At 37.8% G+C, this 14,197-nt stretch overlaps 1 protein-coding gene and 1 long non-coding RNA gene across 11 annotated transcripts in view; both read right to left on the bottom strand.

Annotated features, from left to right (window-relative positions):
- The window catches only part of Sh (Potassium voltage-gated channel protein Shaker), a 519,456-nt gene that overhangs the window by 231,375 nt on the left and 273,884 nt on the right, over positions 1-14,197 (bottom strand). The gene's annotated exons all lie outside the window — the stretch shown is intronic.
- Positions 1-14,197, bottom strand: part of LOC142986691 (uncharacterized) — a 93,822-nt gene that overhangs the window by 39,290 nt on the left and 40,335 nt on the right. The window lies entirely within an intron of this gene.

The raw sequence follows: 14,197 nt of genomic DNA, 5'->3' as shown, positions 1-14,197 counted from the left end.
CAAACTAAAATACTTCCCATTTTGATAGTAAGGAAATATCTACACACTTATCCGAAACTTCGAGAAATTATGCATTATTTACGAAAACATGAAAAACCAGTACGGCTTTCAGTCAATGCATTTGAAACCTTAAAAAATTCCAAAGACTTATTCGTAAAGCACCACTAGTTGTGTTTTTTAGCAGTTGATTTATCTAAAAGCTTTACCTATAATTTTATTCTGGATTTTAATTTAGAGACATAATATAATGTGTATGTATTAATTTATAATATTTACTACACACTTCAGTACTAACATACATAAATTTATAAATCACACCATTTTCTTACAGGGTGAGGCTAAAGAACGCTACTTGCTACGATTTCTAAAACTTCCCTTGCTTCATTCACATCAATACAGGACCAGCTTAACAAGTAGGTAATACGCACTAAAGTGCTAAATACCTATAATTTAAAACTCTTCCCTCAACTACCGTATGTATATTTATAACGGACGCCCGCAGTTAATTTCGCGTGATTAATTAATGGAGTTGGAACGAGTATTCCATTTATGTAATTAAAACCATACACCTTTCATGTCTGCCTTGTTACTATCGTCCTTTTCATGTCTTACTGAGTAAATAATAAATTCATTTTCTTTCGTAAAGTCAAAGTGTCAAAGTTGTTTGAAACTTGAAGCGTACGGTTGTTTAGAATTGTTCGATACGAATGCAGGAAATTGACATGTGTTTTGTATTGTTACGTTGTTTTTTCGAAAACTATTTAATTCTCTTTTTATTGCTATTTCGTTGTGTGACTGTTAATTTTGGAGAGGTAGGAAAGAAGGCGTCCTTCCTAGTAGAGAAAGAGACAGGGCTGTGAGTAACTTTAATTAAAGCGTTTTACAAGACATTTACGCTCACGGACAACTGATTATTTTGAAAATGGTAATGCTATTACAAACTTTAGATTTATTTTTGTAAAATTTGAAGTAATTTCAGCATGTGCTTGAGGTTTTGACAAACTCCCTATGACTATCAAATGTTACTGTAGATACTATAGATGGACTTTTTTTCCTATTATTAAGCCAAAAGTTAACGTTAGTTAGTTAGTTAGTTATTAACTACCTAATGTCTTTTAACTTAAAATTTTGATTACAAACAGACACAATGACAATAAAAACAAAATCAATCAATAAACAAAGCTTATTTCATAGTCCAGACTAATCAATGTTACTTATAAATGCATAGACCCATGCTATAAAAGTTTCACCTTACTTCGACTGCTACACATAATAAAGTCGTTGTTATGAACTCACTGAGTTCTAAGGTGAGGTGAGGTGTCAAAGGTTTCTAAGTGTTCAACACTTTGGTACTTTGTTCTGGACCGTAGAAATTAAGAGCAATATGGTGTAGAAGTTAGTTTTATCTGATCCTGGAGGACTGCCCCCGTGGTGTAGTGGTTAAGGTCACCACGCCGCAACCATTGTGTTGGGAGGTCGGGTTTGATCCCCACACGGAAAATTATTTGTGCGATCCACAAATAATTGTTTCGGGTATGGTTATGCTTTGAGTCCGTTGTTTGTATGTTTGTAAAAGTTCTCGCGATACAAGATCAATTCTTAGAGCGGGAGTTGTCTTTTCTAAAAATGAAAAAAGAAAAGTGATCTGTAGCTCGATTCTCTGTATACCGATTACCAAAAACTGGCAAGCTATCGAGAAATTTTACACAAAAATCAGTTTTGCCTCTACCGGGTCCCGTAAAAACTATTTGGGCAGTACATTTTAAATGTCAAACTCTCGATACTCGACAGTACAGCTTATACAGAATTGCGCTACTGTCTTACTGACACCACTATTTATGGGTGGACTAGGTGGCGGTCTGTGTAACGCAAATTTGAATAAGTTTTTTAACTCTATAACCTTACTTTTTGTTGATGTTGCTTAATGACGTAAAATATTTATTCAGTTAGAATTAGAAGAAGTTATTTGAATGAAGACGGAATTGAAATACAGGCAGGGAATAAACAACGCATATATGTTTTCGTACAATTAAAGCAAATACTTTAGTGCCTCAGTATGAAAAACGGAATACTCTTTACTCGCAAAACATCTCAAGGTCTAGCAAATTTTCAGTTAGGAAATATCTTAAAATAGTGTTACTTCCATAAAAATAAGATAAACGTAGACTCGAACGTCAATATGAATCTGCTTTAGTGAACGGAAACGAAACAAATTCCTATTTCCTGGTAAGACGAGGACTACAGTATTAAATTTTTATCGGATTCAAATCCAGATTGTAGTGTTATTCCTTAGCTGGTTTAGAATATATCTATTTTATACTTTTATGAGTATAAAATCATATAAAATGAAGAATCATATATATGATTCTTAGCTCAATTTTATTCAATTACAATGCAATTGAAACTTGAAAGACTTTATTTTCCCTAAGGTTCTTCCATTATAACAGCCAAAAGACGTCTACTGCTAAATATAAGCCTCCTTCAAATATTTCTAGAACACCCTGTCTTGCACCGCTCCTATCTACCGTAAGATGCTTTATTCCACAATTTTTAGATAAGATGACCGATTACACTATTTCCAATAATTTGTAAAGCACGTAGCGCCTCATTTTTTTAGAACTAGTCTAGTCTTAAGTCTTTACCTACATACCTATACTTGGTGAGCTGGTGGACACAAGCCTAACCTCTGTCTTTCATATCTTATCCAAACCTAACATTGAGACAGTATAGGTTTAATATTTTACAACAGAAATCAGCCAAAAAACTATTTTCTAAAAAATACAACTTTATATTTTATACCTGGACTAAATTTTGTTATTCAAACACTGACACAAAACTGACACATACTATTGAAAGTTAGTAATTGGTATTCAAGCCTTCGGGCTTGTATTTAACTGTTGGGATGCAAATCAACAATGTTAACAAACGTCAGACGCAGATGGAAACCAGCGATGCGCAATAAGATAGCTGCTTTGTTGCACATTAACTGAATTGTAGCATTTATGTAGTATTATATGTGTATATCTATAGGTTAAGTTTACAAGATTATTGCCCGGTTTCATTTCTGTCTTTTCCTTTCAGGTAAATTAAAAAATCTAACGAAATTTGTATGAGTTATCTCTCATATTGATTTAACATGAAACCGGCTGTCTTAACCATTTTCAACATAGTTCTTGAAGGAATGCTAAGTCCAGAATACTTAGGTCTAAGTATACTACATGCTCATTGGTTCTTTTTTCGCTTTCGAAAATGCTTCAATTACTAATAGGATCGACTTTTAAACGCTTTGTTCGTTTAAAAGTCGATCTTAAAAACAATATTTTTTATAACTTAATAACGTCTACTAGCATTTTAAAATCCATAACTTGCATACCAAAGTATTACTCATTACAAAACAAAACTAATCAATTATTTTAAGACATCTAACCTTTAAAAGCCAGACATAACATTATTAAACTCTTAATCACGAAGAATGAATGAAGGAAGATTGAAGGTTTATTATGTGACCTTGACATTACACCCCTTTTGGCGGTGACCTTGAATTAGGTCGGGTGCGTAACGCGACCGGTGAGTTTCACCAAATTATATACCTTCATATGGAAGGATAATACCTGGTATTTATTTCTAGAATAATAATAATAATAGTTCCACACAGTCCGGTGATTGTCCTTGGGTGCATTTTATAGTGTAAACAGGGATAATCACCGGATTGTGACACCATTCATTATTGAAGATTAATGCCGTCTAAAAAGGGCCTCTACGTGTTGGCTTCGGCCCCACGCATGCCTTCCAAATGTCCGGGACTCTGTAGTCCCGAGATATGAAAGAGACGTACATAATAATAATAATAAGCCCGCAGGGCACCTTGAGGCGAGGTGACGGGGAGTAGCGACCCCGCGGTACCTGAGTGCTCCAGGGGGAAGTCACCCTTCCTCATCTCCGGCTTGCCTTAGTTGGCTGGTCGGAGTGAAAACTGACGAGGAAGCGGTCCCCCGCCTCTGGCTTGCCTTCATTGGCCGTCCAGAGTGGAGTCGCAAGAGCAGAGCTCCCACTCTGTTCGGAGGACGGATGCTGAGCGTAAGTGGCTAGTGGGCCAGTGATGCCGGACCCTCAGGGAGCAAGTGATCTGAGTTTAACGTCCAGCGAGGCCTCTCCGTCCTTCAGCCGCTCACGTCCCTGTTGCCCCCTTGTTGCTATTTATGCGACTTGTTTAGGGTGGCCCAGTTTGTGAGTTGGCAAGTCTCCGCCTGCCATTTTTACATGTTTTCAACATTGTTATCGGCAGGCGCCATAGTCCCCATAGATCCCCTGGTTTCCAGTCCATAAGCACCCCATCCCAATAGCCCAAGTAGTTTTTCCAGTTAGTTTTGCCATAGTTCCACACAGTCCGGTGATTGTCCTTGGGTGCATTTTATAGTGTAAACAGGGATAATCACCGGCTTGTGACACCACACATTATTGAAAGATTAAAACCGTCTAAAAAGGGCCTCTACGTGTTGGCTTCGGCCCCACGCACGCCTTCCAAATGTCCGGGACTCTGTAGTCCCGAGATATAAAAGAGACGAACATAATAATAATAATACTCTATGGCACGACATCATGACATATGTCAAAAATTTTTTCTGCATATTTTAAATTACAATATTTTAAATTTTACAAATATTATCTACAAAATTCATCAACAAAAATGTATATCTATATTTCAATACGTGAAGCCAAAACTTTTGGACCCCAGTTTACAAAAAAAACGTTGTTAAATGTATGTTGAACGTTATGTCAATCTAAAATGCCATATAACCTAAGAGTGAGATCAAGTGCACATCCTCCACCTCCGGGCTCGTCGCATAGCTCCGCCTCGCAGCCATCGCAATCTGCAGCAACACCACTCGTTGAGGTTGTTGAGGCGTCGAGCTCGACTTCAAGCGACGAGTACTACTCGCCACCATCGTCGCCACCACCTGTACGACGGGGACGAGGCCGGCCGCCAGCATGCCTGGGATCCCGTGGCCCACCGGCTACGAACAGGATCCTCGCTACCGGCGGTAGTGTGCAGCGCATGAAATGGACATCAAAGTTAAATGAGAATGTCATGCGCGCATACTTTGCGGCTACAGAGGGAGGAGCCAACCTCACGGCGTACCGTAGTCGAATCCTATCTCTGTTTCAGGAGCTTGAACCAGCTGTCAACGTATCTGTTCAGCGGCTATCGGATCAAGTGCGTGCCATCCAGCGATGCCACCTGCTTGATGACGCGACACTTGAGAGACTACGTTCTGACTCATTGAGGAGCTGTGTTAACCCGACCTCATCGCAGACAGTCACGCCTACCGTGACTGCTCTGGCACCTACATTGGTCCCGATGTATTCCGGCCCTACTGATGAGGACGTAGGTGAAGCGGTATCCTCTGTGAGTACCCAGTGTAATAGTCAATTGAGGAGTGCTCTGGAAGGTGCGATTCTGGAGTATCGAAACACACCTCCACATAACAGACCGCGTTTACCTCGTTTGCCCACCCACAGGAAAAACATCTCGCTAGTCGTCGCCATGGATATGCTGCTAGCCGACTATATCTGTACCTGTAACGATTTGATTGATGTGCATTCAATTCTGTACTGTGCGGCCAATGCAGTATGTCGCATCGCTGGTGTTAAATTCCAACAAGACACAGCGGTGCGACCGAAGCCAGCCGTACCGGCTTGGCAGTACAGAATTGAACGACGTATTGCTGATGCCAGGGTGACGATTGGCAAACTTATCTGCTTCAGGTCGGGCAATATGCGCCCGAGAGTTATGCGCTTTGTGCGTCGAGCATTCACGGGGACTGATATAAGTCCCCAAGACTACCATGCCCGGATCACAGAGCGCATCGACTTTCTGAAGCAGAAGGTTTACGCGTGGGCAAACCGCATTAAGAGGTACAAAAAGCGTGTAGCGAGATATACCCAGAATCGCATGTTCCAGAGTGATCAAAAGTGGATATACAGAGACTGGGAGCGATCCGATCAAAGTGTGGGGAACATGGGCCTACCGGATGCTGATTCTACGAACACATTCTGGCGTAGTATTTGGTCGGTACCGGTTGACCATACTGAGGGTGTCTGGATGCGGGAGGTTGAGCGTGCATGTGAGCCCGTAGAAAGAATGCCGGCTATAAATATTGAGACCGAAGATGTAGCCAACGCAGTCCGTTCGCTGGCCAATTGGAAATCTCCTGGACCGGACGGACTGCATAACTTTTGGTTAAAATGGCTGCGTAGTTCGCATGCACGCTTAGCTTCCCTATTCCAGTCATCTGTGGAATCTGGATCGCTACCATCTTTTTTAACTAACGGTATCACCCACTTGCTCTATAAATCAGGTAATGCCACGGATCCCAAAAATTATCGGCCCATCACGTGTTTACCCACGTTATATAAATTACTCACATCTATTCTGAGAGGAAAACTAAATGAACATATAACTGCAAATAACATCATGGCTATCTCTCAGAATGGATGTAGGAATGGGGCCCGTGGCACTAAAGAGCTACTCCTCATTGATACGGCCATTTGCCAGCAGGTTCGCCGGAACCGTAGGAGTCTGTCTACATGCTGGATAGATTACAAGAAGGCCTATGACTCTGTGCCCCATTCATGGCTGCTGAGGGTGTTGGAGTTGTATAAAGTAGATGCAACTCTATGCGCCTTCTTGAGATCATGCATGGGCCAATGGACGACTGGCCTTCGCTATCCAGGGTGTGGGCGGGTTCTCGGTGACGGCGAGTTGTTAAGGATAGAGCGAGGCATCTTTCAGGGTGACAGTCTGAGTCCCTTGTGGTTTTGCCTGGCACTGAACCCTCTCAGTACTTTACTGGGGATTTCAGGCCAAGGTTATAGGTTGCGAAGAGATGGTCAAGTCATATCTCACCTGTTCTACATGGATGACCTCAAGTTGTTTGCTTCATCCGAACCGCATATGGTGGAATTGCTGAAGGTGACTGAAGTTTTCAGTAATTCCATCAGAATGGAGTTTGGTGTAGACAAGTGTGCGGTCATGCATGTAAAACAGGGGAGGGTGGTGACATCTGAGGGTTTACAACTCTCGGATCACACTACTCTCAGACCGCTCCTAGCCACCGACACCTACAAATACTTGGGTATGTCACAGGCGTTAGGCATCGATGAGGTGGGAATGAAACGATCGTTGCGGGAACGTTTCTTTGGCCGCCTGAGAAAAGTACTTAATAGTCTTTTGTCGGGTGGTAACAAGGTTCGTGCCTTTAACGGTTGGGTCATTCCACTTCTGATGTACTCCTTTGGCATACTCAAGTGGACTCAGACCGAGCTGGACGCCCTGGATAGGAGAGTCCGGTCACTGCTGACCTCATATCGGATGCATCACCCGCGATCATCAGTGATGAGACTGTACATTCCGCGGAAGTGTGGGGGTCGAGGCTTTTTGAATGCCAAAACCCTCCACAACCGCGAGGTGTGCAGTCTTCGAGATTATTTTCTCAGCACTGACGTGGGGTTGCACCGAGATGTGGTTGCAGTTGATAAAGGACTCACTCCTCTGTCCTTGGCTAACGAGAACTGGCGACGGCCTGTGGTGATGGACGTTGGGGACCGCGTGGATGTGTGGCGGAGCAAGGAGCTGCACGGCAGGTACTATCGGGCCCTTCACGGATCCGATGTCGACCTGCTGGCGTCGGTGGCCTGGTTACGCTTCGGTGATCTCTTTGGAGAAACCGAGGGGTTTGTCTGCGCAATTGCTGACGAAGTTGTCAAGACGAACAACTACCGGAAATATATTATGAAGGACGGCACAATTGACGTGTGCCGGGCTTGTCATCAGCCTGGCGAGTCCCTCAGACATATAGTTTCCGGCTGTTCGCGTCTTGCCAATGGAGAGTACTTGCACAGACACAACCAAGTAGCCAGGATCATCCACCAGCAACTTGCTCTGAAGCATAATCTTGTGGTCACCGAGGTCCCTTACTACAGGTATGTTCCGGAGCCGGTTCTTGAAAATGGCTCAATCACCATGTACTGGGATCGGTCTATAATCACGGATCGCACTATAATTGCGAACAAACCCGATATAGTGGTTGTAGACCGATCAGAGCGTGTCGCAGTAATCGTCGACATCACTGTCCCGCATGACGAGAATCTCGTGAAGGCCGAAAAAGATAAAGAAGTTAAATATTTGGATCTGGCTCATGAGATTGTCGACATGTGGGATGTGGATTCCGCGATTATTGTCCCCATAGTCGTGTCAGTTAATGGACTTATAGCTAAGAGTCTCGACCAACATCTCCGGAGGCTTGCGTTGGGCAGCTGGGTCAAGGGCCTGATGCAGAAGGCGGTTCTTCTCGGCACGGCACGAATCGTTAGGAGGTTCCTCGCCCTGGAGTCCTAACCGCCGGTACTTTGGACCCTGTTCCCGATACCGGTGGCCACCTAATTTTTATATTTTTAAATATGTTTTTTTTTATATTTTTCTTTTATATTGAAAATATATTTAAAAATTTAATAGTTAAGAAAATAAATAAATAAAGAGCATAATAATAATAATAATATATTTTATTTGCAAAAAATGTGGTGGTATACAGGTATACAGGTGTTAATTATCTTAAAGAACAATCACATTTTGCCATTATTGGCATGCAAAAACTTAAAGACTAACATTTTAGTTCGATGTCTTAAACTCTAGGAAACTTTTAACATCATAAAAGTTGTTGCTAAGTAACCAATTATACATTTTTTTCTTAAATGCCATTGAATTTAAAGATTTTAAACATGTAGGTAATTTATTGTACAATTTTACTGACATGGCTATGCAACTTTTATTATATTTTGTTAATCTGGGTATTTCATTTAAAATTAACATATTTGGATATCTCCTATTCCTAGAATTAACCGAAGAGGCGGTTTTGAACAATGCTTTATTTTTGTGTACAAACATAGCACATTCATAGATGTAGAGCGATGGTAGTGGTAACAAACCAAGCTTACGAAATACCGGCTCGCAGGACTCATCCGGTTGCAGGCCATATAACGCCCGAATACACTTTTTTTGCGCGATGAATGCTCTTTTAATATCCACGCTATTACCCCACATCATAAGTCCATATCGCAGTAAGGACTCAACATAGGCATGGTAAGATGTTACTGCTGTTTTTATGTTTGTTACATTTTTTACCTTTTTTAACGCATAAACAAATTTATTTATCCTGCTACACACACTGTCTATTTGTGCTTTCCAATTTAGGTTTTCATCAATATGTATTCCAAGAAATTTTACATGTGCTACTTCTTTAATTTTTGGTTTGTTTAGCTTTAAGTTATGTTTAGTATTATTTGATTTATTGAATTGTATATATACGGATTTATCAAGATTAATTTTTAAGTTATTTGAGTCTAGCCAGTGTATCAATTTGTCAATAGTTTTGTTAATTTCATCTTCATGATCATGAATTGTGTTACATTTTTTATCTGAGGAAACAACTATTGAGATGTCATCGGCAAACAAGACACATTTATGACCAGTAATATTAACAATATCATTAATATATAGAATAAAAAGTATAGGTCCAAGGACACTTCCTTGCGGAACGCCATATTTATTACATTGAAATTCAGATGAATATGGTACCATATCTCGATTTTCGTTCATTTTATTGATTGTAACACATTGTTGTCTATTGCTGAGATATGAAGAAATCCACTGAAGTGTCGGTCCTCGAATGCCAATCGATTGAAGTTTTTGTAGCAGCAGGTCATGAGAAACAAGATCGAAAGCTTTGGAAAGATCAAAAAATAAGCCTGTTGTCATATTGTTATTATTGATATTAACTATAATATCCTTGATTAATGAGAAAGTAGCTAATGTTGTTGATTTTTGTTTCTGAAAACCACATTGCTCATCTTTAATAATATTGAATTTACTGCAGAAATCTATTATTCTCTTATACATGCACTTTTCATATATTTTAGATATAATAGGTATAAGTGTTATAGGACGGTAGTTATTAAGATCAGATCTATCTCCTTTTTTAAAAAGTGGCTTAATAATAGAAAATTTCAAAGCGTCAGGAAAAGTTCCACATGAGAATGACAGATTAATTAGATGCGTTAATATCTTAGATAATTCCACAGAAGATGCCTTTATTATTTTAGTATTTATTTCATCATAGCCCTCAGATGATGTATTATTTAGTGCTTTAATTTCCATTAGTACTTCATTTTCTGACATAGGTATTAGAAACATTGAGTTTGCATTGTATTTTTGATTTGTATTATGTGTATTTTGTTTTTCTGATGATTTATGTATGGAGTTAATATAGTAATTATTAAAAGCTGTGGCCATATCTGTTGGATTTGATACAACTGTGTTATTTATTTTAATATTATCTATATTATCCTTAATATTGCAATTATTTATTTCGTCTTTAATCACAGCCCACGTAGCTTTACATTTGTTATCGTTTTTATTTATAAATCTAATGTTTGAGTTCTTTTTTGAGTTATATATACATTTTTTTAAAGTATTTGAATACGTTATATATTTTTTCCTATTATCTAGAGTCTTATTTTTATAATAATTATATCTCAGTATCCGCTTTGTTTTAGAACTTTGTCTTAAACCCTTACTAATCCAATTAAGTTTTTTATTATTATTTACATTTACTTTTATTCTCATTTTAGGGAAACAAAGGTTATAAAATAAACACAACAATTCATGAAAACTATTGAACGCTGTATTGGCGTCGTTTTCTGTATACACTTCCGACCAAGACAGGTTTTGAATGCATTCCTTAAACTTAGAAATGTTATCTAAGTTATAATCTCTTTTATAAATATAGTGTGTAATTGGTTTAAGGTTTTTATGTTTAATCGGAAAATGTATCATTTGCGCTGTTTCATGGTCTGAGAGATGCAGTGGTAAAACAGTAGCAGTTACGTCGGGAATATTGCTTAGAATATGATCGATACAAGACATTTTACGTGTTGGTACATCAATGTGTATTTTCAAATTGTAATTCCTTGATAAATCTTGTAGCTCATTCGTAACATGACCTTGTTTTAAGGTATTAATATTAAAATCACCTGCAATTACTACACGTGTATTAGTTTTTATTTTTTTAAATAGGTTATGCAATAAATTATTTAGTTTAATAAGAAACTGGTCGGGGTCTGATTGAGGAGTTCTACAGGGTGTCCCAAAACTCAACGATAATCCGAGACAGGATGAAAGGCCAAGTCATACCGGCTATAGGAAAAATAAAAATAAAATCCATATCACTTAGTTCAGCAATAATAGACACTTTTCAAAAAAGTTGAAAATCCACACCTTTGGTCGCATTTTCAAGTCTAGTGATCACGAATGTCACAATTTCGCTGTGTTTTTTTGAATTTCGTGATCTTAATTAAATATGCTATTAATCGTATAACAAATTAATGCACAAAACATTGTTAATTTAATAAAAAAAGTTAAGTTTTAGTGAGTCATCTTTCTCAAAAATATCGTTAGTCAACTTTGACGCTTCATACTGAAAAAAAAATGTACTAAACTACCCTTGGCAAGTTATTTCAAAAGTTGGCGCATTTAATCAAGATTTCAAAATAGTATAACACTTGCCACTTTTCTTGCCATTAAAAATGTTATTTTTATTTGAACGAAGAGTATCCTCGCAAATGGATCGGACGCAGTGGTACATTTTTATGGCATCCTCGTTCCCCCGATCTAAATCAAGTAGATATTTTTTACTGGGAATGCATAAAAGAAAAAGTCTATTCAAAATCAGTACAAAATCTACCAGAACTTCGCCAGAAAATTGACACAGCGTCAGAAGAAATAAATGCAAGGAATTTTGCTTGACTGGTGAAAAAATCTTTTGTACGTCGTTGCAGAGCCTGTATTCGTGCCAGAGGAAAGCAATTATTTTTAGTAAAGATGTAATTGAGTCAGTCCATAACAAATATTTAATGTAATAAACATAATAGGTTATAATAATTAAAAAAAAAACAATGAAAGAACCATCGATCTTATTTAATTATTCTCCTTAAACTAAAGTAATTCCGAATTGTTTTCCTCTGGCACGAATACAGGCTCTGCAACGACGTACAAAAGATTTTTTCACCAGTCAAGCAAAATTCCTTGCATTTATTCCTTCTGACGCTGTGTCAATTTTCTGGCGAAGTTCTGGTAGATTTTGTACTGATTTTGAATAGACTTTTTCTTTTATGCATTCCCAGTAAAAAATATCTACTTGATTTAGATCGGGGGAACGAGGATGCCATAAAAATGTACCACTGCGTCCGATCCATTTGCGAGGATACTCTTCGTTCAAATAAAAATAACATTTTTAATGGCAAGAAAAGTGGCAAGTGTTATACTATTTTGAAATCTTGATTAAATGCGCCAACTTTTGAAATAACTTGCCAAGGGTAGTTTAGTACATTTTTTTTTCAGTATGAAGCGTCAAAGTTGACTAACGATATTTTTGAGAAAGATGACTCACTAAAACTTAACTTTTTTTATTAAATTAACAATGTTTTGTGCATTAATTTGTTATACGATTAATAGCATATTTAATTAAGATCACGAAATTCAAAAAAACACAGCGAAATTGTGACAGTGGTGATCACAAGACTTGAAAATGCGACCAAGGGTGTGGATTTTCAACTTTTTTGAAAAGTGTCTATTATTGCTGAACTAAGTCATATGGAATTTTTTTTTTATTTTTCCTATAGCCGGTATGACTTGGCCTTTTATCCTGTCTCGGATTATCGTTGAGTTTTGGGACACCCTGTATATAGACATATAACAATTAAATTATGGGACATGATTTCTATACCACAAGCTTCAAACGTATTTTGAGTAGCGTAATTTTTTATTAATAATGCTTCTTTAAACTCTAAGCCTTTTTTTACTAAGATACAAGTGCCCCCTCTTTGCTTGTCCCTGCAAAAGCTGGCGGCCATATTGAAATTACAAAGTCGTACATAGTTTTCATTACCTTTTTTAATAAATGTTTCAGAAAGACAAATGACGTTTGGTTCATTACGAGCTTCGTGTAGTTCCTGTAATGTTAATTCAAGTAATTCTTGTTTTGATAATATACTGGCTATATTTTGATGAAGTATTCTGAAGTTACTAGTTACTAATTTTAGGTTGTTGTTGGGCTCGAAAAAAAATATCTTTTTGTTTATTTAATATAGGGAAGTAATAGGGCATAGTACCTTTATTTATTTTATCAATTATTTTTTTAGATGATATATTTTCTTGAGATATGTTAGGGGTTGGGTCTTCTCGTGATGTTTTAGAGCTGGAGCTTTTAAAATAAAATGGTATTGTTCCTTTTTTGGGTAATTTACTTTGAATGTAGCTTGGTTTGTTACATGCTATCCGCTGTTTAATTAGTTTAGGATCTAAATAATTATTTTCGTAAAATATACAGTCTGTATTATAATTTATCAACTTGTTAATTTCGGATAGTTTAGAATATTTACAATAAACAAATTTACATTTTTTATACTTTTTACATGTATTTTTTATACTATAATTCAATTTATTTACATCTATATATACATTGCGAAATACATTCAAAACTAATATAGAGTTATTTTGAAACATATTCAGTATAGTATCTAGCTCTGATAACAAGTATTTCAAGTTACGGTCATTCTCACCGACGCATATTACAATGATGTCCTCTGATTGTGGTTTAATGTTACGACAGTTAGCTAAAACATCACGACTACAAGCATTAGGTTTAGTTTCGGCGATAACTTTATATTTTCCGTACTTGGTGTTTAGTCTTGAGTCCATGATATTAGCTGCTAGACCGACGCATTGTTGAGAGCCAAAGATAAACATAGTCCTATCATTGCATTGTTCAGTCTCATTCGTACTACATGTATTCATGCTTTGTTCCAATGTAGATGTAGTTCGGGATATCGCAGTTGTGGCGGGTAGATGGAGTTGTAGTGCCAAACCTTCTAATTTCGTAGTAAGAAGAGCAATATCTTGCTTTGCCTCTTTGAGCTGGTGTTTTAATTCTGTAACCTTTTCTTGTAGTAGTAAAATTTTGGTGTCGGAGTCAGTATTTGTGTATTGAGCTGAAGACGAGATCTGAGGCTGGCGAGTTAGGTGTATGTTGCTGGTGTCGCTTTCGGGAATGTTTCTGAATGTACTTAACGAATTGCATAAAGA

The sequence above is a fragment of the Anticarsia gemmatalis genome, chromosome Z (assembly GCF_050436995.1).
Source record: "Anticarsia gemmatalis isolate Benzon Research Colony breed Stoneville strain chromosome Z, ilAntGemm2 primary, whole genome shotgun sequence".
Taxonomy (NCBI): Eukaryota; Metazoa; Arthropoda; class Insecta; order Lepidoptera; family Erebidae; genus Anticarsia; species Anticarsia gemmatalis.
Note: the sequence above shows the minus strand (reverse complement) of the source record. Positions and strands in the feature narration are given on the sequence as shown.